The sequence below is a fragment of the Peromyscus eremicus genome, chromosome 3 (assembly GCF_949786415.1).
Source record: "Peromyscus eremicus chromosome 3, PerEre_H2_v1, whole genome shotgun sequence".
Lineage (NCBI taxonomy): Eukaryota > Metazoa > Chordata > Mammalia > Rodentia > Cricetidae > Peromyscus > Peromyscus eremicus.
The window spans coordinates 86,399,220-86,421,267 of record NC_081418.1 but is presented as its reverse complement, the minus strand read 5'-3'; positions in this window follow the sequence as shown (position 1 = coordinate 86,421,267).

Below are 22,048 nucleotides of genomic sequence, written 5' to 3'. Positions count from 1 at the left end.
AACAAAAAGTAGGATTTGTTACCACCAGATCTCCACAACAAAAATACTGAAGGGAGTTGAAGGTAAGCTAAAAGAAAAGTAAACAGTCAGTTGTAGCATGAATCTTAGAAGGTCTTATTAATAAAAACAAACTAGGAGCCAGGTATAGGGGTGAATGCTAGAAGATCAGAGAAGCAGAACAAGCCACAGCTACCTCACCTCGCCAGTTCCTCAGCTAATCTTATTTCCTCAGACTGGAAGCCTCTGAGCCCTTATCCAAATGAATCTCAGCTGAACTCCCTCTCAAAAGCCTGAATGCTTAACCAGCTAAAAGCTTCTAGTTCCTGGTCATCACGCCTTATATACCTTTCTGCTTTCTGCCATCACTCCCTGGGATTAAAGGCGTGTGTCACCATGCCTGACTGTTTCCAGTGTGGCCTTGAACTCACAGAGATCCAGACGAATTTCTGCCTCTGGAATGCTAGGATTAAAGGTGTGAGTGCCACCATTTTCTAGCCTCTGTATCTAGTGGCTGTTCTGTTCTCTGACCCCAGATAAGTTTATTAGGGTGCACAGTATTTTGGGGAACACAATACCACCACAGTCAGTTGAAGCTATATTTAAGTATAAATATCCACCAAAAGATCAATGCATGGGAAATTGCAAAATCTAAAATGCTTATAATACTAATTTATATTTTTTCTATATTGCTTATGATATTAATATATGCTATTATAAAATCAATTATTGTAAAGGCTAAATGATTGGAAACTTAGTTGATGGCTTCATATTTTGTTTTCAAAATAATTTAGGAACTAATAAATTGATAAAGAGAACTAAGTCATTCTTTAGATGAAACTTAAATATGCAATTTTGAGTCTTCAGTGATCAGAAACAGTAAGGTCAGGTCTCTTAGAAGACAAGAGGTTATTGCAATTATGCTGTTATCAATTCAAATTCTAATGTTATAATTTCATGATGTTAATTATAATCCCCATATAAAGAAGAAAATGAAGAAAAAAGTAAAGAATTTAACTGTTTTATTTCAAAGATCAAGTATGGGGGGACATAACAACAGACTATGAGGAAATCCAAAGAATCATTAGGGAGTATTTCAAAAACCTGTTCTCTACAAAAATTAGAAAATCTAGAAGAAATGGACAAATTTCTTGATAGATGCTACTTACCAAAGTTAAATCAAGATAAAAAACCCCTAAGGAAATAGAAGCAGTCATTAGCAGTCTCCCAATCAAAACAAGCCCAGGGCCAGATCGTTTTAATACAGAATTATACCAGACTTTCAAAGAAGAGCTAACCAATACTTTTCAAATTATTCCATAAAATGGAAACAAAAGAAAAATGGCAAATTCTATTTATGAAGGCACAGTTACCTTGATACACAAACCATGTGAGGACTCAACAAAGAGAATTACAGACTATTTTAACTCATGAACATTGATGCAAAAATACTCAATAAAATACTGACAAACAGAATCCAAGAACACATCAAAAATATTATCCACCATGACTAAGTAGGCTTCATCCTAGAGATGCAGGGATAGTTCAATATATGAAAATATGTCAATGTAATCCACCATATAAAGAAACTGAAAAAAAAAACATGATCTTCTCATTAGATGCTGAAAAGGCCTTTGACAAAATCCAACACCCCTTCTTGATAAATTCTTGAAGAGATCAGGGATACATGGGCATACCTAAACATAATAAAAGCAATATATAGCAAGCCAGTTGCCAACATTAAATTAAATGGAGAGAAACTCAAAGCAATTCCACTAAAATCAGAAACAGAACAAGGTTTTCCACTCTCTCCATACCTATTCAATATGGTTTTTTGAGTTCTAGCAGAGAAATAAGACAACTAAAGGAAATCAAGGGGATATAAATTTGAAAAGAAGAAGTCAAAGTATCATTATTCACAGATGATATGATACTATATATAAATGACCCCAAAAATTCTATCAGGGAACTCCTACAGTTTATTAATATCTTTAGTCAAGTGGCTGGATACAAGATTAACTAAAAAAATCAGTAGCCCTCCTATATACAAATGATAAATGAGCTGAGAAAGAAATTAAAGAATCAACACCCTTTATAATAGCCCCAAAAATATAAAATATCCTGGTGTAACTCTAACCAAGCAAATGAAAGACTTGTATGACAAGAGCTTCAAGTCTTGGAAGAAAAAAATTAGAGAAGATATCAGAAGTTGGAAAGATCTCCCATGCTCATGGATCCATAGGATTAACATAGTAAAAATGGCCATCTAACCAAAAGCAATCTACAGATTAACACAATACCAATTTAAAATCTAACACAATTCTTTACAGATCTTGAAAGAGTAATACTCAACTTCATGTGGAAAAACAAAATGCCCAGGATAGATAAAACAACCCTGTACAATATAAGAACTGCCAGAGGTATCACCATCCCTGATCTCATGCTCTACTACAGAGCTATCATAATAAAACCAGCATGGTACTGGCATACAAACAGACACACTAATAAATGGAATCAAACTGAATACCCAGGTAAAAATCCACATATCTATAGACACTTGATTTTTGACTAAGAGGCCAAAACTATACAATGGAGAAAAGAAAGCATCTTCAACAATTTTTGCTGGCATAATTAGATGTCAGCATGTAGAAGACTACAAAGAGATCCATATCTATCACCCTGCAAAAAACTCAAGTCCTAGTAAATCAAAGACCTCAACATAAATCCAGTTACAATTGTAGAATGATCCTAACTAGTCTTATCAATAAAAATCAGGAGTCAGATATCAGGGTAAAAGCTAAAAGACTAAGAGAAGCAAAGGAGCAGTCACTTAGCTCTCTGAATCCTCCAACCAAAAGGGGGGGAGCGGCAAGATCCTGTCTCCACCCAAGTTATATTCCTGTCTTCACCTACCCATTGTACTGGGATTAAAGGTGTGAGCTACCACCATCTGGCCTCTATAGTTAACTAATGGCTAACTCTGCTGTCTGATCTCCAGGCAAGCTTTATTTGTCAGAACACAAACCAAATATCATACAACATTTACACTCTACCTGACAGAAGAGAAAGTAGGAAATGGCCTGAAAGCCTTGATGCAGAAGACAACTTCCCGAATAGACCATCATTAGCACAGACACTAAGATCGACAATTAATAAATGAGACTTTATGAAACTAAAAGCTTCTGTAAGGCAAAGGACATTGTCAATAGGAAAAAACAACAGTCTACAGGATGGAAAAAGATTTTAACCAACTGTACATCTGACAGAGGACTTATCTCTAAAATATATAAAGAAATCAAGAAACTAGACATTTAAAAAAAAGTAATCCAATTAAAAATAGAGTACAGACCTAAACAGAGAATTTTCAACAGAAGAATCTCAAATGGCAGAAAAACACTTAAAGAAATGTTTATCATCCTTAGCCATCAGGGAAATGCAAATCAAAAAGACACTGAGATTCCATCTTATACTTGTTAGAATGGCAAAGATCAAAACCCACAAATAACAGCTTATGCTAGAACAAGGGGAGCACTCCTCCATCGCTGGTGGGAAGGCAAATTGGTACAGCCTCTGTGGAAATCAATATGGCAGTTTCTAAGACAACTGGGAATCACTCTACCTCAAGACCCAGCTATACCACTCTTGGGCATATACCCAAAGAATGCTCAATCATACCACAAGGACACTTGCTCAACTATGTTCATAGCAGCTTTATTTGTATTGTCTAAAACCTGGAAACAACCTTGTTGATCTTCAGCTGAAGAATGATAAAGAAAATGTGATACATTTGTACATTTGAGTATTACTCAGCTGTTAAAAACAATGACATTGGGAAATTTGAAGGTAAATTGATGGAAATAGAACCAACAATCAAGAAGCCTACATGGGACTGACCTAGGCCCTAAACATATATATGACAGTTGTGTATCTTGGTCTATTTATTGGACTCTTGGCAATGGGAGCAGGAGTTGCTCCTAGTGCTTTGGATGGCTCTTGGGAAACTATTCATCATGCTGGGTTGCCTCGTCAGGCTGGGCAAGGGGGAGGTGCTTGGTCTTAAGGTACCTTGATATGCCATGCTTTGCTGATGCCCATGTGAAGCCTGCCCCTTTCTGAGAGAATATGGAAGAGGGGTGGTTTGAGGGGGCTAGGGGAGGTGGGGGGAAGAGTGAGAGGAGAGGAAGGAGGGGAGGTTGTGGTAGAGATGTAAAATAAATTAATTAATTAAAATTTAAAAAGATATAAGGATTGCATCTGTTGATAGGTCTTATCACAGATAACCAAAGTAAATGATTAAAAAAAGCTGTCAAAATTGAAGAATGTACATTCGGGCTGTTATGGTTTGAGACTTCAGTGCACCACTCTCAATAATGAATACAGCAACCAGATAATCAATAGGAATCTGAAACAAACGGTGGGCTAACTAAAACAAGCAAGCACAGACAAATCAATAGACCCAAAAACTTCATCCTGGACTTTGGAAGATGACTACTCAGTCAATGGATCCAGAAAAGCCTAGCCTGATAACGTTATGACCTCATTTATATCAACTGGGTATCAAAACAAAACATAAAATGCTAAATTGAATTTAAAAATGTAAAAATATCTGAACTATAGAAAGTATTACATATAGCATATAGGAAGTATTATATCATTTTAGCCTTTTAATAATTTGTAAAAAATAAAATTCTCTAATGCTCTTTTGAAAACTGTCTTTCTTACTCAATGAAATAAACTTTACTAGTTTTCTAAATGAGTCTCAAAACTGACTTAAAGGAGAAATTTATCCAATTATTTAAGATTTCACCAATTTAGGATGAATGATATTAGGATCTTAGAGAAGTTTAGGATACACAAATTTTATGGTCCATAATATAAGAAAATATAATCTGAAGATGCTATCCCAGAAGGATGTGGTTGCTCTCATTAATCACATACTGGAGAAGTTCCATTTGTTGTTTGAATCACTAATGTTCAAGTTATGTTCTCTGATTCCAACCAGAACTTATATCCCATATATCTGCGTATTCTCCTTCCTTTACTAATTGTTCAATCTTTCATAAACAACTATCTATTATACAAGTATATGTTTAAGTTGTTCGCTCCTAGGTATTTATGGAAAATAGGAACCCCCAACTCATGCCTTATATTTATTATCCTTCTCATATACCTCGTTGCTATGATGCAATTCCTAGCAACAAATATCCTAAGGAAGAAAGGGTTTAATTTGGTTCAGTCCACCATGGCAGAAAAGTGAAGTCATGGGGATCTTGAGACACCTCATAAGCTTACATCGCCAGTAACAAGGCAGAGAGCAGTGTATACAGATGCTCAGCTTCCCCACTGCTGTGGCTTGGTCTTTCTGTATGTTGTGAATATGTGTTGCTTTCATTGCTTGATGAATAAAGCTGTTTTGGCCTATGGCAAGGCAGCTCAGAGTCAGGCGGGAAATCCAATCAGAGATACAAGAAGAAGAAGGGCAGAGTCAGGGGAGATGCTGTGAGCTGCTGGAGGAACAAGATGTTATAGAACATTGGTAAATCCATGAGACATGTGGTGATACATAGATTAATAGAAATGGATTAATTTTAGATGTAAGAGCTAGGTGGTAACAAGCCTGAGCCATAGACCAAACAGTTTGAAATTAATATTAAGCTTTTAAATGATTATTTTATGAGTGCCTATGGGATCGCAGGCCTGGGTGAGACAGAGAAAGGCTTCAGGTTACCCTCCTCTCCTTTCTACTCAGTCTAGAGCCCCAGTACATGGAATGGTGTCACCCATATTTATCTCAATTAAGCTAATCTAGATAATACCTTATACACATATCCAGAGATTTGTCTCCCTCATTATTCTAAATCTCATCAAGAAAATAAAAAATCGAGATTAACCACCATATAACTTGACTCATGAATTACACTAGTTGTGAAATAGCATAGAGTCTTCTATTTTAACTCCTCCAATTTACTTTTTAATCTTGATTATTCTTAATGTACCTTTGAAGTAATTTTGGTTCATAAAACACTGCTCCATGAAACATTCCTCCTATTCCAAAGGAAAAAATATTTGCAGATATGTGGAACTTGCAGAGGGAACAGAGCTACACATACAATGGAGGGAGAATTTGTTGCAAGAAGCAGCCCAAAACAGAAAGATTACCTGCTGTTACAGAGGAGCGTACCCTAGGCAAACCCACTGATAAATGAAATAGGAAATACTTGCTGAAGTTTTCGTGGTACATGTCCCTGCAGCTGTGATGCAGTTTATCTACAATCAGCTGAGTTTCCACTTCAAAATATAAGAAATAGATTTTTTCCTCTCTAAACCAAGGTCTTAGAAGGAGACCTGTGGAAATAAAGATGTCTAGGAGATTAGTGTCTCAGATTGCAGTGTGACTAGGTGACGCCAGTGACACCCACTCTCACCTGTGAGCACGTGTCCCAGTGGGAGGCTGGAATATTGCAGGGGAGGACTGGTATCTTCCATGCATATGATCATAAGTACAGCTAAAATCCTTCATTCCCAATGAGAAAAAAATTAAGGACACAGACACAGGATTGTAGAAAGAATCCTATTTTCCCCCAGTAAACTTCAGTGTTTGAAATAAGAAGGCCTTAAAGTACTGCTCACCTAATTGCCAGCATTGTATTCCATGCAGAAAGCCCTTCATTGAAAACCAAGGTGGCAGAGCACATTATCACTCTTTTCAGCTAACTCAATCCTCTTGGACTAACAATTAAAATCAAATACTACGATTCTCTATATTTGTCATTAGTCCTCAACATGCAAGGCATTACTTGTCACTTCAAAGTTAAATCTATGGCTTGTCTTTGCCCCCAGAAGAAGCCCATAAGTTAATCATCTTCAGGCACCAGAAGCAAAACCAACAGACATTTTTGTCTGTCTACCATGCTACGGAGTGTGGAATGAAGCGTGTTTCTCCATTTTTGCTGAACAATGAAGGAATCAGAAAACATAATAACTAGCTGTTTGCACCAGAAAATAGAAGTTCATGCAAAACCAAATTGTAAACAACCTGATGAGGTTACTCACTAAGAATACCAATGTGCTTCTTATGGGTCACTTCATACTCATATGTTTCTGTGCTAGCATTCCAAAGCCATTTAATAAAAGGGATATTCAAATTTTGTTGAATCCCAGGCAGTTTATGTCCTGAAAAGAAATACCCAAAAAGATGGGGTTGTCTATTGATTGTAAAATGACCCTACTCGAGTCTTAATACAAATATTTGTTTCCTTATTCCTTTTTTCTTAGCTGTGTGAGGATGCTGATAAAATAATTCTATTTGTTACTATAGTATAATTAATGAAGTTAGTATGCTTTTCTGTTTGACAGTTTGTTGTTGTTCTTCTTTTTTTAAATTTGGGGAGTAAAACATTGGAGACAACTGGCAGTACCCTTTCTCCATGCCTTTGGTGATTGGATATTCTAAACCAGGGATCAGCATGTTGTGGCCTGTTTTGCACAGTCCAGTAACTAAGAATGATTTTGAACATTCTTTAATGCTTCCATACAGATTAACCAAACTGAAACCTGGGGAATAGCATCAACTCTACACCTACCTCTCTCTACTATGAGGGCTATAGGTTCAGGGTAGGGATTAGAGATTTAACCCCAATACATCATCATTAAGATCTACTCTAGCCACACCTGGCCATGTCCCTTCTTGGACCTCTACTTATAGTTACCCTGTCTTACATCTTCTAAAAGTATCTTCTTTCAGCTGTCCAGAAGAATATATTCCTCTTCTAACAGATTTCTAAATAAAGTGCTTTAATTGAACAAACGAATATTAACATGTAATTACATATTTTGAACAATTATCATTGCTTATAAATAAAATTATATTCTCATTATTCCTCCCTTTTGGCCACCAAATCAAACATAGCTTAAATATGGAAATGGGTAGGTTTGGACATTTATGAGCTATTTGTTGTTATTCCACTGTCAAATAGTTTCAGAGTTTTTGTATAAAATTTCAAGATTTTGAGACATGTTGATATGACAGATGAAATATGTAAGGGACAATAGCTGTATTATCAATTACAAAGGGAGATCTGACCTATAACCTTGGTAACAACCAAGCCTACAGACTAAGACTATAACATCTACCAACAATGAACCCTGATGAACATAAGTTTTCATAATATTCCTTACGGTATTAACGTAAGACCAACCATAGTCAGTCAAACTTGCTCTCCTGGGGAGTCAAGATCATGATGGGGAAATCTGCAGAGACAACTAAACCAAGCTCCTGGGAGCTCACAAACTTTAGACTGACAGCTGTGGAAACTGCATGGGACCAGACTAGACCCTCTGCATACAGGAGACAGTTGTGTAGCTTGGTCCATTTGAGGGGCCCCTGGCAGAGGGATCAGGATCCCTGGTGCATGAACTGGCTTTCTGGAGCCCATTACCTATGGTCAGATGCCTTGGTCACCCTTGATGCAGGGAGAAAGGACTTGGTCCCACTTCTACTGAATATACCAGGCTTTGTTGACTCCACATGGGAAGCCTTACCCTTTTGGAGAGGATGGGGATGGGAAAAGGCTGAGGGGAGCGCAAGAGAAGGGATGAGAGGGGGATCTGTGGTTGATATGAAAAATTAATTAAAATTCTTAATAAAAAAAGAAAAAACACATACAAAAAATAAATGTGTCACCGGGGTGGGGGGGAATATCTAACTTCTAGTTACCCCACCCAGAGTGTTCTTGTGCTCATAGCTTCCATTCAGGCACATAGGAGCCTTCCCTCTCTCTGCTCTTAAGTGAGTAAGTTAGAACACCTAACTTCTAGCTATCCCACCCACAGTCTCCTTGTGCCAGTAGCTTCCACTTGGGTACACTGGAGCCTTCCCTTTCTCTGATCTGAAGATTCTCACCACCCTGTTTTTCTTCAGTATTATCTGAATCCAAGTGATGCTGACTGACTCCTTCGCTTTAGCAAGTTCTGTATAAATACCATATACCTGGTCTCATCTGTATGGCTCTCTTTAATGCCATCATATTTTAAAAGTTAAAGCTAAACAAACTCCACAGAAATGCTTTCCTCTATGCTTTTGTTCCTGTGATGGATGAATCAGTGTAACACATATATCTGTGGATCTGTTCATTTCTCTTTTTCCTGGGTGCCGGGTGACAACTCTGTGAATGCTTTTGGACATCTTTAACTTACATAGAATGAAAACTGTAAGTAAGGCCTGTGGTACCTCCTGATCCTGGGCAGGTAGAGACTGCTAAGATATAAGGAAAAATTACTTCTTTTACTTTGTAGTATTTTAGCTTTCTCTACCTTGTCCTGTTAAAAATGTACTTGTGTATTTTGACTTTTTGTATTTCCATTTTTCCATGATTGTAAATAGGTGTTCAGTGCCAGAACAATATATTTGAAATCTGAACAATGAATGTTGATCACATACACTGAAACACAGCTTAGACAGAATTACAGTAATAAAGCAGGAGTCAACTACTAAGTTGTTGATGTGTGTAATTGTGGTTCCTACACAAACTTTTGGGAGGCTGTGAATGACATGAACCAGGATATGAAATACTGGCTTTTCTCAGAGTATTGTAGAGACTGAATATGGCATCTGTCAAGGGAGGTGAGGTGGTAACAAAGGCTACACAAACAGATCATAGCCACTAGAATCATAATGAGATATCTCACAACTTTTTTCCTAAAGTGAATACCTCATAGAGACTCAACCTCAATCAACTCTCCTAAACATACAGTAACAGCTTAGAGACAATTACTATGCAAAGAATTACATAGACATTGATGTTAAATTATACAGAGTTAAAGAATAAATGTACCTCATATTTATTGTTTTTTTTTAAACACTTACTGCCCTGTCTTTGATATAAACCTAACCCAAGATATATATATTCTTATCATTAATGTTTTAATAGTTTGTGCAAAATAATGATTTTTATGGCACTTTCATACTTGTTTATCATTGTATTTCACTCACATCCACTCACTCCAATAGCCTATTTTCTCCTCTACCATTCTGCTTCTTCTGATCCCCTCACATAGTGCCCTTACACACACACACACACACACACACACACACACACACACACACACACACACACAGAGGAAAGGATATTTGTCCTCCTTCCTCTTCAAAGCCTTTTCTTGTTCTCTTATATGCTAGATTACTTTCTCCTCTGACAAACCAGGACACATATGTTAAAGTCTCTGAAAAAATAATTCTGCAAACCCTGGAAAAGTGAAGAAAGGTCTAACATAGACCTCAGTGTTGGGCAAACAGCAACAGTGACTCATAGACTGACATTTGGCTCTTAGGGTATTATCTATGTTCAGTTATTTCCACAGGTATCACCATACACATTTTAATTACAATTTATATTTTTATGTTATCATCACTAATATTTAACCAAAATTATATTGAGTAGAACAAATAAAATTGAATGCATGCAAAGCAGCATGGAGACAATGGGGATGAGTAAGAATGCATCACTATTAAAATGTAAAGAAAATATGTATTTGTCAAGTAGCTAGTTTACAAAATATTTTTAAATTTATTTATTTGTTTATATATTTGTTTGTTTTGGTCAGTTGTGTTTGGTCTTACCCTAGGTTCTTGGGCTGTCAATTCTCTGGTTCCTGGATATCCGGGCAGTGTAGGGTATGGCTCCCTCTCATGACATGGGCTTCAAGTTAAACTAGACATTGGTTGACCACTCCTGAAAGTTCAGAGCCACCATTGCCTCAGCACATCTTGAGTTCAGGACAGGTTGCAGGTTGAGGATTTTGTGACTGGGTTGGTATCCAGGAAATCAATGAAACGATTCCTAGTGATATTCAGCTATATTCATAGATTAGTGCCTTGTCCAGTTTTCGTCAGAAAGTCCTCCTCCTGTGTTCCTTACTGTGTTCAACTGATGGGAGCGGGTGCAGAGGTCCACAGTCAGACATAATGCAGATAGAGAGTCTAAATTAGAGGTCTTCATTGGGTCCCTCCACTCAGAGATTGAGGAACCTTATAGAAGAGTGGGAAGAAAGATCATTGGAGTCAGAAGAGATGAAAGACACCAGGAGAACATGGACCACCAAATCAGCTAAGCAGGGCTTATATGGGCTCACAGAGACTGAAGAGGCAAACAGGAGGCCTGCATGGGTCTGCACCAGATCCTTTTTGTATGTTACGGCTGTTAGCTTGGTGGTTTTGTGTGGGACTCCTAACAGTGGGAGTGGGTGTGTCTCTGACTCCTTTGTCTGCTCTTGGGACTCTTTTACTTCTATTGTGTTGCCTTATCCAGCTTGGATATGAGGGCTTTTGCTTTGTTTTATTTTATCTTGTTCTGTCATGTTTGGTTGTTGTCTCTTGGAGGCCTACTCGTTTCTGAAGGAAATTGTAGAAAATGTGGATCTGGGGGAGAAGGGAGGTGTGGGGGGCAGAGCTGGCAGGAATGGAGGGAGGAGAAATTGTCATTGGTATGTATTGTATGAGAGGAGAATCTATTTTCAATAAAAAATTATTTTATGTGCATAAGGTTTCGCCTGCACATATGTCTGGGCACCAGTTGGTATCCTTGGAGGCCAGAAGATATCAGATCTCCAAGTACTGGAGGCACATATGGTCAGAGCCACTATGTAGATGCTGGGAATCAAATCAGTGTCCTCCAAATGAGCAGACAAAGTTCTTAACACTGAGTTATCTGGCCAACACCTTACAGTCTATCCTCTAGGTGTTTCTAGTTTGATTTCTGTTGTGGGGGTAAAAGTCCATGACCAAAAACATCTACATAGAGGAAAGGATTTTTTTTTTTTTTTTGGCTTCGTCTTCCAAGTAACAGTCCAAGACACAGGGAAGTCACAGCAATAACTCAAGGCAGAACCTCAAGCAGAAACCACAGAGGAGTACTGTTCATTGATTTGATCTTCCTGGCTATTATTCAGCCATTTTGCTTACACAGCCAAGGGCCCCCCTCCTGCCCAGGAATGGGATTGCCCACAGTGGGCTGGATCCTCCCACATTAATTATTAATCAAGACAATGCCCCATAGACATCCATGCATGTTAAGCTAATGGAGGTAATTCTTCAGGTGATGTTCTTATAACTCAGGACCAGGTCAAACTGACAGCTAAAACTAGTTAAGATATAAAGCAATAATCAAAACATAGTAGTAGTATGCAAGCAAAAACCTGCAAAACTCTGGAGTCCTTTGTAATTAAGATTCTTACAGACACAGCTAAAGACTATTGCTTGCAATCACTGAACTTTTCAGAATAAATCAGGCATTTGCAAACCTGTGAAGACTGGCAGAGCTGAGTCTCACAGACACTGAAGGTCTCCCTGTCAGAATTCCCCAAGTCTCACAGACATTGAAGGTCCACCTTTAAGAAGTCCCAAGCAGACTTTCAAAGGCTCTTTAACTTTCAATTCTCTTCCAGGAATAAAACAGGAGGCTTATGGTTTATTCAAAATGGAAACGTATATAAAGTTCACTCTTCTCCATTGATCACAAAGATTATGTTGTTAGTTTTATTGCTATTAAATGAGTTACAATCTCAATCAACTAAACAAATCCATGTGTCCACATATTGCCGCATAAAATCTCCAAGAATCAAAAGTAACTTCATTTTAGAGCTTGAAGGTAAAGAAATCACAGATCTTCAGAAATTTTAGAATATTTAAATGTATAAATTGATGGTGGGACAGGCTAATTGGGAAACATCTTGGTTTATTTTAGAGAATATATTTTTTCTCCTAAAAGGCTATATTAAAACTTTAAGTTTTCTTACTATTGAAGAATGGTGTTTAATATCATAGATACCTCAGAATAAGAAAGTATAACAAATTTTTAGAACTATTATCTCTAATCTTCCCACTACTGAAGAATTAATGGAAAAGGTCTTGGGATGGAAAATTAATGGAAAAGGTCTTGGAATGGTAAATTAATATGAAGATATTATGTCAATGATCATATAAAAGCTGAAATAATCTTAGTTATCATATTACATACATCCTCATTTCACAGTTAAAATAATACCTCAATCTTGGGGACATGGCCTTTAATACTAAGACTAGCCTCACACAGAGTTCAGATACTAGGTGTTGAGTCAACACACATCAAATCACCTGAGAGGCCAAGTCAGAGCAACTCCTCACACTGGGTCTGACTCCCAAAACTAAGTCATCTTTCCCATTCTTACTGAGTATGTTTCCTTCTTCAAGCCATCATTACCATAGAGTAATAACATTGATAGAGTTGAGTCAGAACCTGCCCTGAATATAATTTTGAAAACGACAATGTTTATTTAGCAAAACACATCCAATGTGCTTTCTTACTACCATGTCTCAACCTTAGAATCGTTCTAGAGTACACTGGGATTTTGAGCCAAGAACCTGTAGATATCCTTAAATGACTCAAGGCTCTGTTCATTAGCCCACTGCGCCCTCCACTCCCATACTACAGATGGCAGAAGAGGGCTGGCTGCATATTAGTGTGTTTGTACTAAAAGGCATGTGCTCTGAGGACCATACGCTTTGTGTTCTCCTCCCTTGCCTCCTAATTCAGAAGTTCCAAGCTAATTTAGTGCAAGCACATGAGATGTCAGTTTTGTAAGGTAATATAAATGTCTAATTGTTGTACACAGTGTTCCTTTAGCTTCAAATAACATTGATAGTGGTTGCTAGTCAAAGCTAGTTCCAAATTTGGAATTATTGTCTTCGGTGTATGTTTTTATGGAAGGACTTCAGCATTACTGAGAAATAAATAATGGGACAGCCAGTTTAGAGGGCTTTTGGCCTACTATCACAGTACATCTAGTTTTCATTAAGTTTACAAATGCTAAGTAACTTTTTAATGTGAAGCAGTATTTACAAGATTCACCATTCTGAACAGGTGATGTAGTTCAGGAGGTAAAGGTGCTTGTTGCCAAGGCTGACCACTGTAGTTCAATCCCCGAGACCCACGGAGTGGTAGGAGAGAACTGTGTACAGCAAATTGTCCTCTGACTTCCAAATGCATGAACACACAGACATATACACTGAAGAAATTTTTTTAAAAAATTAAAAATTGTTTTTGTCTCTGACCGCAACTTTCTTTTCAATCATAAATTTGAGTGTTCTATGTTGTTATGGTATTCATTTGAAACTCTTAAATTTTCTATTGGGAGAAAAACTCTTTCTTTCTTTGGCTCCCTTCACTCTAATTATTTAATTAACTTTGTTTTAAACTCTATATAGTAGGGAGGGGTAGATGAGAAGGGTTGAAGGGAGGAAAGGCAAGGGAGAACTGTTGTAATTAAATTATAATCACAAAAAGAAGATTTATTTCTGTTATTGAATTCTGGTTTCATTTGATTAAGTTTAGAAAAATACTACAAATATTGTTATTATTTTATTATTTTTAATTATTTCTTCCTTGTGTTTATGTGAATGTGGCACAGAATGTGTGTGGAGGTCAAAGGAGAACTTGCAGGAGTCAGTTCTCTCTATCCACCATGTGAGTCTCATGGGGTGAACTTAGTTCATTGGGTTTGAACAGCAGAGCCTTCATCCATAGCTCGATGACTCTATAATTTCACTTTTTGAACATTAATTGAAATTTGTTTAGTAGCCTAAACTATGATTTATTCTGGGAAAAAATAGCTTTGAAAAATATGTGTGTTTACAGTCTTTTAAGTCTAGATTATATGACTATTTGAAGCTTTACTTCTTATGATTGTCCTAACCATTATTGGAATTTCCTTGTTCATGCTTCATTAATGCTGTTAAAATTTCTACTTAGCCATTCATTTCTATCTATACAAGCCCCCCTGCCACACACACACACACACACACACACACACAGAGAGAGAGAGAGAGAGAGAGAGACACACACACAAAGAGAAGGAGATACAATCAGACAGACAGACAGAGAGAACAGAGAGAATACTATGTGATTTTATTTATATAAAGTTTAGAAATAGGTTAACTGAAAATGGTCAGTCATAAAAACATACATATAAGTAACATTGTATATATTGAATTGATTACATTTAGTAATATATATATATATATATATATACATATATATGAATACAATAACAATTAGTGAAAAAAAGAGGTCATGAATTTGAAGGAGAGTAGCAAGGGGTAGGTGAGAAGGGTTGAAGGGAGGAAAGGCAAGAGAGAACTGTTGTAATTAAATTATAATCACAAAAAAAGAGATGTTATAATTCAAAACAGTAGTTACCTCTGAATTATGAAAACAGTGATGGAGTCCAGGATAAGAAATTCTGAGTACCGGTGATTTTCTCTGTTTCATTTATTTTGGGCTTGGTTTTATTTTATTTGCACAAAACGACATGGTATAATTGGTTTTTTTTTAATTCCTTCATGCATGAATTTGTATTTCCTTGTGTGATGGGCTATTGCTATTGCTTCTATTGCCTGTTAGAGGTTATCTTGTGTGGGTAGGTTAGCCTGCCCTGAAGGAGGGTGGCCCAGTTCACTAGTGTCTGGGGATACATAGAAAGAAGAACATTAAGTGGACGTGAGGGTTCCTCCCCATCTTCTTCCTGAAAATACATGACAGCTGCTTCAAGCTCCTGTCACTTGACTTCTCCAACATGACAGACAGTCCCCTGGAACTGTGTGACACCCACAAATCCTTCTGTCCTTGGTTTGTTTGTGTCGGGGGGGGGTTATTATAGCAACGGGAAAAGAAACTATGTCTCATTGTCTAAGGTATTTTTAAATCACCAGTTACTCTCTAAGAAAACTTTTAAACAAATTCTGTTAGTGAAAACATTGACAAAATATAGACCCGATGCAAAGAATCTGGCTTCACATTAATCTAAAGAGATTTAATACCCAAAACATAAGTGCCAGCTAAAAGGAAAAAGAGGAATATTTTTATGGTGAGACGACTGAGCATATTTATCAGATATTCATAATATAACGCATCATCTATCCTTATTAAAACCTCATCTAATATTAAAAATCAAATTTTATCTTTCAGAGTTTTGATGGATGTCTTTGCTACATTTCTTTAAGAAAATGAAATGTATCCTAATTCCTTCCCATTACATCTGTGAGGCCAAAGGGCAGAGACAAATGAAAGGTACAAACATACCAAGTTTAAACTCCAGGAGCACATGGAGGGACAGTATTCGATTGTGTGGGTGTTGGAGAGGTCCCTGCTAAGTACTTCAGTGACTGTTACCAATGGCAACAGCCTCAAGTGAATATTCTCTGGTAAGAGGCAAATCTGCAACAAGATACATGGGAAGATCAAACAAAAAATGCTTTATTTGGAATAAAATAGGCCTCCAGGGGCACTTCAAGTTCTTCAAGGTTGGTTTATTTTATTTTCCTCTTACTTTTCAAATTCATCTGCTGCCTGTGCTGTCCGCCCCCCCCCCCAAACCCCTTCATTGTACTGTAATTTATTTCATAAAGTCCAGCTCTTCCCTTTAGGTTCCTTAAAGCAGACAGTTACATTAGAGCAAGTAGACAAATAATCACGTTGTAAACATCCTTCAGGAGTGTTCACATTCATCATCTGGAACGCCTGGAGTGAAGGAACCAGGAATTACATCTACTGAGCATGTTTAGTGCTGAGCATGAGAATTTCACAAATGCCTTTAATGAATATGGTGGTTGGTAAGAAAAAAGAAAAGTGTCATTCTGCTTGCTTAATTCGGTTTTCCGACTCCCAGGGCATAAACTGGACTAGCACCAAAGGTCTGTAGGAAGTCCTCAAAGGGAAGGACTCCCCTGAGACCTAGTGCACACTAGTGGTTTGCACAGCCTGAGAACAAAAGAGCTCAGGTTTCCCCAGGGTGGCCAGTGGCCAGCACAACCTAATCATTCCCTCTATACCCACAATCCCTCACAAATCTCTCTTTTTCTCATTGTAAAAATCCCTGAAAAAATAAGTCTTCAAAACCATACAAGTGCTTTAGAAAATCTAAACACATCACCACCATCCATGTGTGGATTATATATTAATTAGTGAGCCAGTGCAACACAGATATATGAATAAACACAAGTCTAGAGAGGTCACCCCAGTAAACTAAGACACACTCTTCTCTTTTCCCAGTAAAGCTTTTCCTAATCACTTGTGAATGTCCAACTTCCACAGTTAAAATTCTATCACCTAGGCCTAGGTAGAACCCTTTGCAAGTGTGATGATTTTGACAAAGGAAGCATTAGAACATTTGTATTTGTGTGTTGTGTCCTACAGATGGAATTGCTAATCAGCTTATTCCTGAGGACAGAATCTGATATGGAGAATTAAAGGGAAACTTTCAAAGTACTCACAGGCTTGTGAAGACTTGTAAAGTCGAGGCCTTTGACACTGGAAAGGAGACTGCGCAGAGAAAGGATGCTGCAGATATCAAGGAGAAATTCCAAACCCTAGGAAACAATCCAAATCACTATAACACATATCTCAGAAGGGAATAAGAAAATGAAGTCCCTATATAACCAAAACAATCTGGAGAAAGAAAAACAGTGTTGATTGGAAGCTTCACTCCTTCTGACTTAGAACTACATTATAGCTAAATCAGTCAAAATAATTTGATACTGCCATGAAAAGCAGGCAAATCAACAGGAAGAGATTCTAAACATGAACCCAACAACATTCTGCCAAATAATTTTCAATATCGTCCTGAAATCACAGGAGGAAAATCCTAATCTCTTCAGTGACCACCGTTAGTGAATGGGATATCCATGTACAGAAGAATTAACCCAGACCTTTATTCCGTGCTGTGAGTAAAACTCCAATCAAAACTGATGAGCAGCTTGAACGTAAGACCTGAAACTATAAATACTTTAAAAGAAAACACTGAGTGCGAGGCTGTGTGCCATTGCTCTTGGAGGGGAATTCTGAAATGTAGATTCCCAAACCTCAGACAGTAAAGAACAGAAATACAGAACTGGAAGCACAGCTTCTGAGTAATGGGAGCAAGGAGAGACAGATAAGAAGGCAGCCCACAGATGGGGTGTGGTAGAACAAACCTTGAGAAACAGTTGTCTTTCAGAAGAGTAATATCCAGAGAAAATTAACTCAAACATCTCACTAGCAATGAAAGCAATAAATCTGATGTGCAAAATGAACTCAGGAGTCCAGGACGATGGCTCAGCGGCTAAGGCAGGTTCTCCACATGTGGGACAGGAGCCCTTCAGGGAACCAGGTAGGCCATCTTCACTCTCCTGCTCATCCTTCAATCCCAATTGTCCGTTCTTATGCCCAGCTTTGTAGCAGATCACCTGCCGAGCCTCTCTTTCCTCTAGACCCCCAGTTCCAGAGGACTAAGCAGATCTTCTCTCATAGCCTGCCTTCTTCCCTGCCACTCTCGGTCTCAGCTGCCAACTTCCCAGTTGAACTCCTCTCTCCCTGGAAACCCACTTGCCATGCAGACGAGAGAATTGAGTAGGTTGCTTTCCCTGTCCTTTCAGCCCTCCAGTTCCAATTCCACGGTCTCATCCCAAGCGTTTATTGGAGAACCTGCAGGGGCTTGTCTTTTTTCTCTTCCTCCATTCTCTGTGGACTACAAACATCCTTCTGACAGACATAACTTTCTTCTCTCCTGTGGACCCTCTCAGCCTCCTCGGTGATCACACCTGGCAGGGACTCAGATACACTGCATTCTCTCCCAAACAGTCCACAACCATCACACACTCCTAAGATCCAGAGAGGGCAACAGAAATCAAGGACTGGAAAACCCGGTAACAAAGACAAGACCATATATCAGCACCTAGAATTACTACCCCAGTTGCCTACAACTCAGCTCAAAAACAAAATCAATAATAGACAGGATAATATTTCTCCACTAGAGTCCAGTAACAATAATACAATAGTCACTAAGAAATGAAATATAGCTGAAGCACAAGACAAGTAGTTCATAATAACTATTTTGAATACACTCAAGGATGTTAAAGAGGATATGAACAAATCTGTTAATAAAAACATAAACAACAGAATGAAAAAAAGAAAATTATTTAAAACCTTAAAGGGAAAAATTAAAGAAAACCCAAACTGAGGAAAAATGAGAAATGAATTTAGGAACTTGATCAGAAACCTCAGAAGCAAGCCTCATTAAAAGAATACAAGAGACAGAAGAAAGAATCTCAAACAATGAAGACAAGATGAAAGCAATAGATACAAAGAAAATGTTGACTCTACAAAAATGCAAGCCTGAAACATCCAGGAAATCTGGGACACTAGGAAAAGACAAAATCTGTGAATGATAGAAATAAAGGAAAGAGAAGAAACCCAGGTCCAAGGCACAGAAAATATTTTCAACAAAATCACAGCAAAAAATTTCCCCAGCCCAATGAAGAAGATGCCTGTGAAGGTACAAGAAGCATACAGAACATCAAATGCAATAGACAAGAAAGAAATTCCACACAACATATACTAATCAAAATGCTAAACATAAAGAACAAAGAAGGGAATATTAAAATCTCTAAGGGAAAAGATTAAATAACATTAAAAAGTCAGACCCATTAGAATAACAGCTGAATTTTCAATGGAAACTCTAAGAGCTAGAAGAGCCAGAAGAGATGTCCTACAAATTCTAAGAGATCACAAATGCCAGTCCAGACTGCTATACCCAGAAAAACATTCAAGAACACATGGGGAAAGAAAGACATTCCATGAAACAATTTCAAGCATTATCTACAAATCTAGTCCAACAGAAGATGGTAGAAAGAAAAATTTCAACCTAAACAGGTTAACCACACCCCCACAAAAATCACAAGGAATAAATAATATCAGGCCAGAAAAACAAAAGAGGGAAGAACCCACACCACACAAAAAGAAGAATAAACAAACCCATCTCATTGATAACTCTCAACACCAATGGTCTTAATTCTCCAATAAAAAGACACAAACTAGGTTTTGGCTATTACAAACCTAGATGCCCTTCAACTGAAGAATGGATAAACAAAATGTAGTACATATACACAATGGAATACTACTCAGCAGAGAAAAACAATGACATCAGGAGGTTTGCAGGCAAATGGATGGATCTGGAAAAAATCATCCTGAGTGAGGTAACCCATACTCAGAAAGACAAACATGGTATGTACTCGCTCATAGGAGGATACTAGATGTGGAACAAGGATGACTGGACTGCTACTCACAACACCCGGGAGGCTACCTGGAAAACAGGACCCCAAGAAAGACATGGGGATCGCCCAATGACAGAGAAATGAATGAGATCTACATGAACAGCCTGGACATGAGTAGGGGTAATGAAGGGCGAGGGTCGAGGGAAAGAGAGCTTGGGGGAGCGGGAGATCCCAGCTGGATCAACAACAGAGAGGGAGAACAAGGAGTAGAAGACCATGGTAAATGAAGACCACATGAGAATAGGAAGAAGCAAAGTGCTAGAGAGGCCCACAGAAATCCACAAAGATACCCCCACAATAGACTGCTGGCAATGGTCCAGAGACAGCCCAAACTGACCTACTCTGGTGATGGGATGGCCAAACACCCTAATTGTTGTGCTAGAAACCCCATCCAATGACTGAGGGATCTGGATGCAGAGATCCATGACTAGGCCCCGGGTGGAGCTCTGGGAGTCTAATTAGCGAGAAAGAGGAGGGTTTATATGAGCGAGAATTGTTGAAACCAAGTTTGGATAAAGCACAGGGACAAATAGCCAAATGAATGGAAACACATGAACTATGAACCAATGGCTGAGGGGCCCCCAACTGGATCAGGCCCTCTGAATGGGTGAGACAGTTGATTGGCTTGATCTGTTTGGGAGGCACTCAGGCAGTGGGACCAGGTCCTGTTATCATTGCATGAGTTGGCTGTTTGAAACCTGGGGCTTATCCAGGGTCGCTTGGCTTGGCCTGGGAGGAGGGGACTGGACCTGCCTGGACTGAGTCTACCAGGTTGATCTCAGTCCTCGGGGGAGGCTTTGCCCTGGAAGAGGTGGGAATGGGGGGTGGGCTGGGGGAAGGGGAGAGGGCGGGAGAGGGGAGAACAAGGGAATCCGTGGCTGATATGTAGAACATAATTGTATTGTAAAATAAAAATAAAAATAAATAAATAAATAAATAAATAAATAAATAAATAAATAAAGACACAAACTAAAATACCAGATGGAAAAATAGAACACATCATTCTGTTACATCCAAGAAACACACCTTAACATCAAGGATAGATAAGACCTCAGTATAAAAGAATACAAAAAGATATTCCAAGCAAATGGACTCAAGAAACAAACCAGTGTAGGTATTTTAGTATCTGACAAAATAGACCTCAAAACAAAACAAAACCAAACAGCTAGGAAAGGCACTACACACTCATTAAAGGAAAATTCCACCAAACAGACCTTGCAATTCTAAACATCTATGAACTAAATATAAGGGTGGGTACCCACGTTCATAAAAGAAACACTGCTACAGATAAATTAACATATTTATCCTCACGCAGAGATATTAGGAGACCTCAATACCCCATTCTCACCAATAGACAGATCATTCACACAAAAACTAAACATGAAATTCAAGAGCTGAAGGATTTCATAAACTAAACAAACCTAACAGATATTTATAGAACATTTCACCCAAACATAAAAGAACGTACCTTCTTCTCAGCGCCTCCTGAGACTTTGTCCAAACAACCACATACTTGGACACAAAGAAAGTCTCAACAGAAAAAGGAAAAGAACACCCTTCATCCTATCTGACCACTACAGATTAAATCTAGATATCAACAACAACAACAAAAATTGCAAACTCATGGAAACTGAACAACTCAATATTGAACAAAAAAAGTAGATCAAGACAGAAATTAAGAAAGAAATAAAGCCTTGTTAAAATTGAAGGAAAATAAACATATAATATACTCCAATTTATGGGACACAATAAAGGCAGTTTTTTTTTTTTCAGACCTGAGGACCAAACCCAGGGCTTTGCAAGCACTCTACCACTGAGCTAAATCCCCAACCCTAAAGACAGTTCTAAAAGACAAGTTCATAGCACTAAGGGCCTACATTAAAAAAAAATTAGAGAAATACCTTATTAGTAACTCAACAGCACATCTGAAAA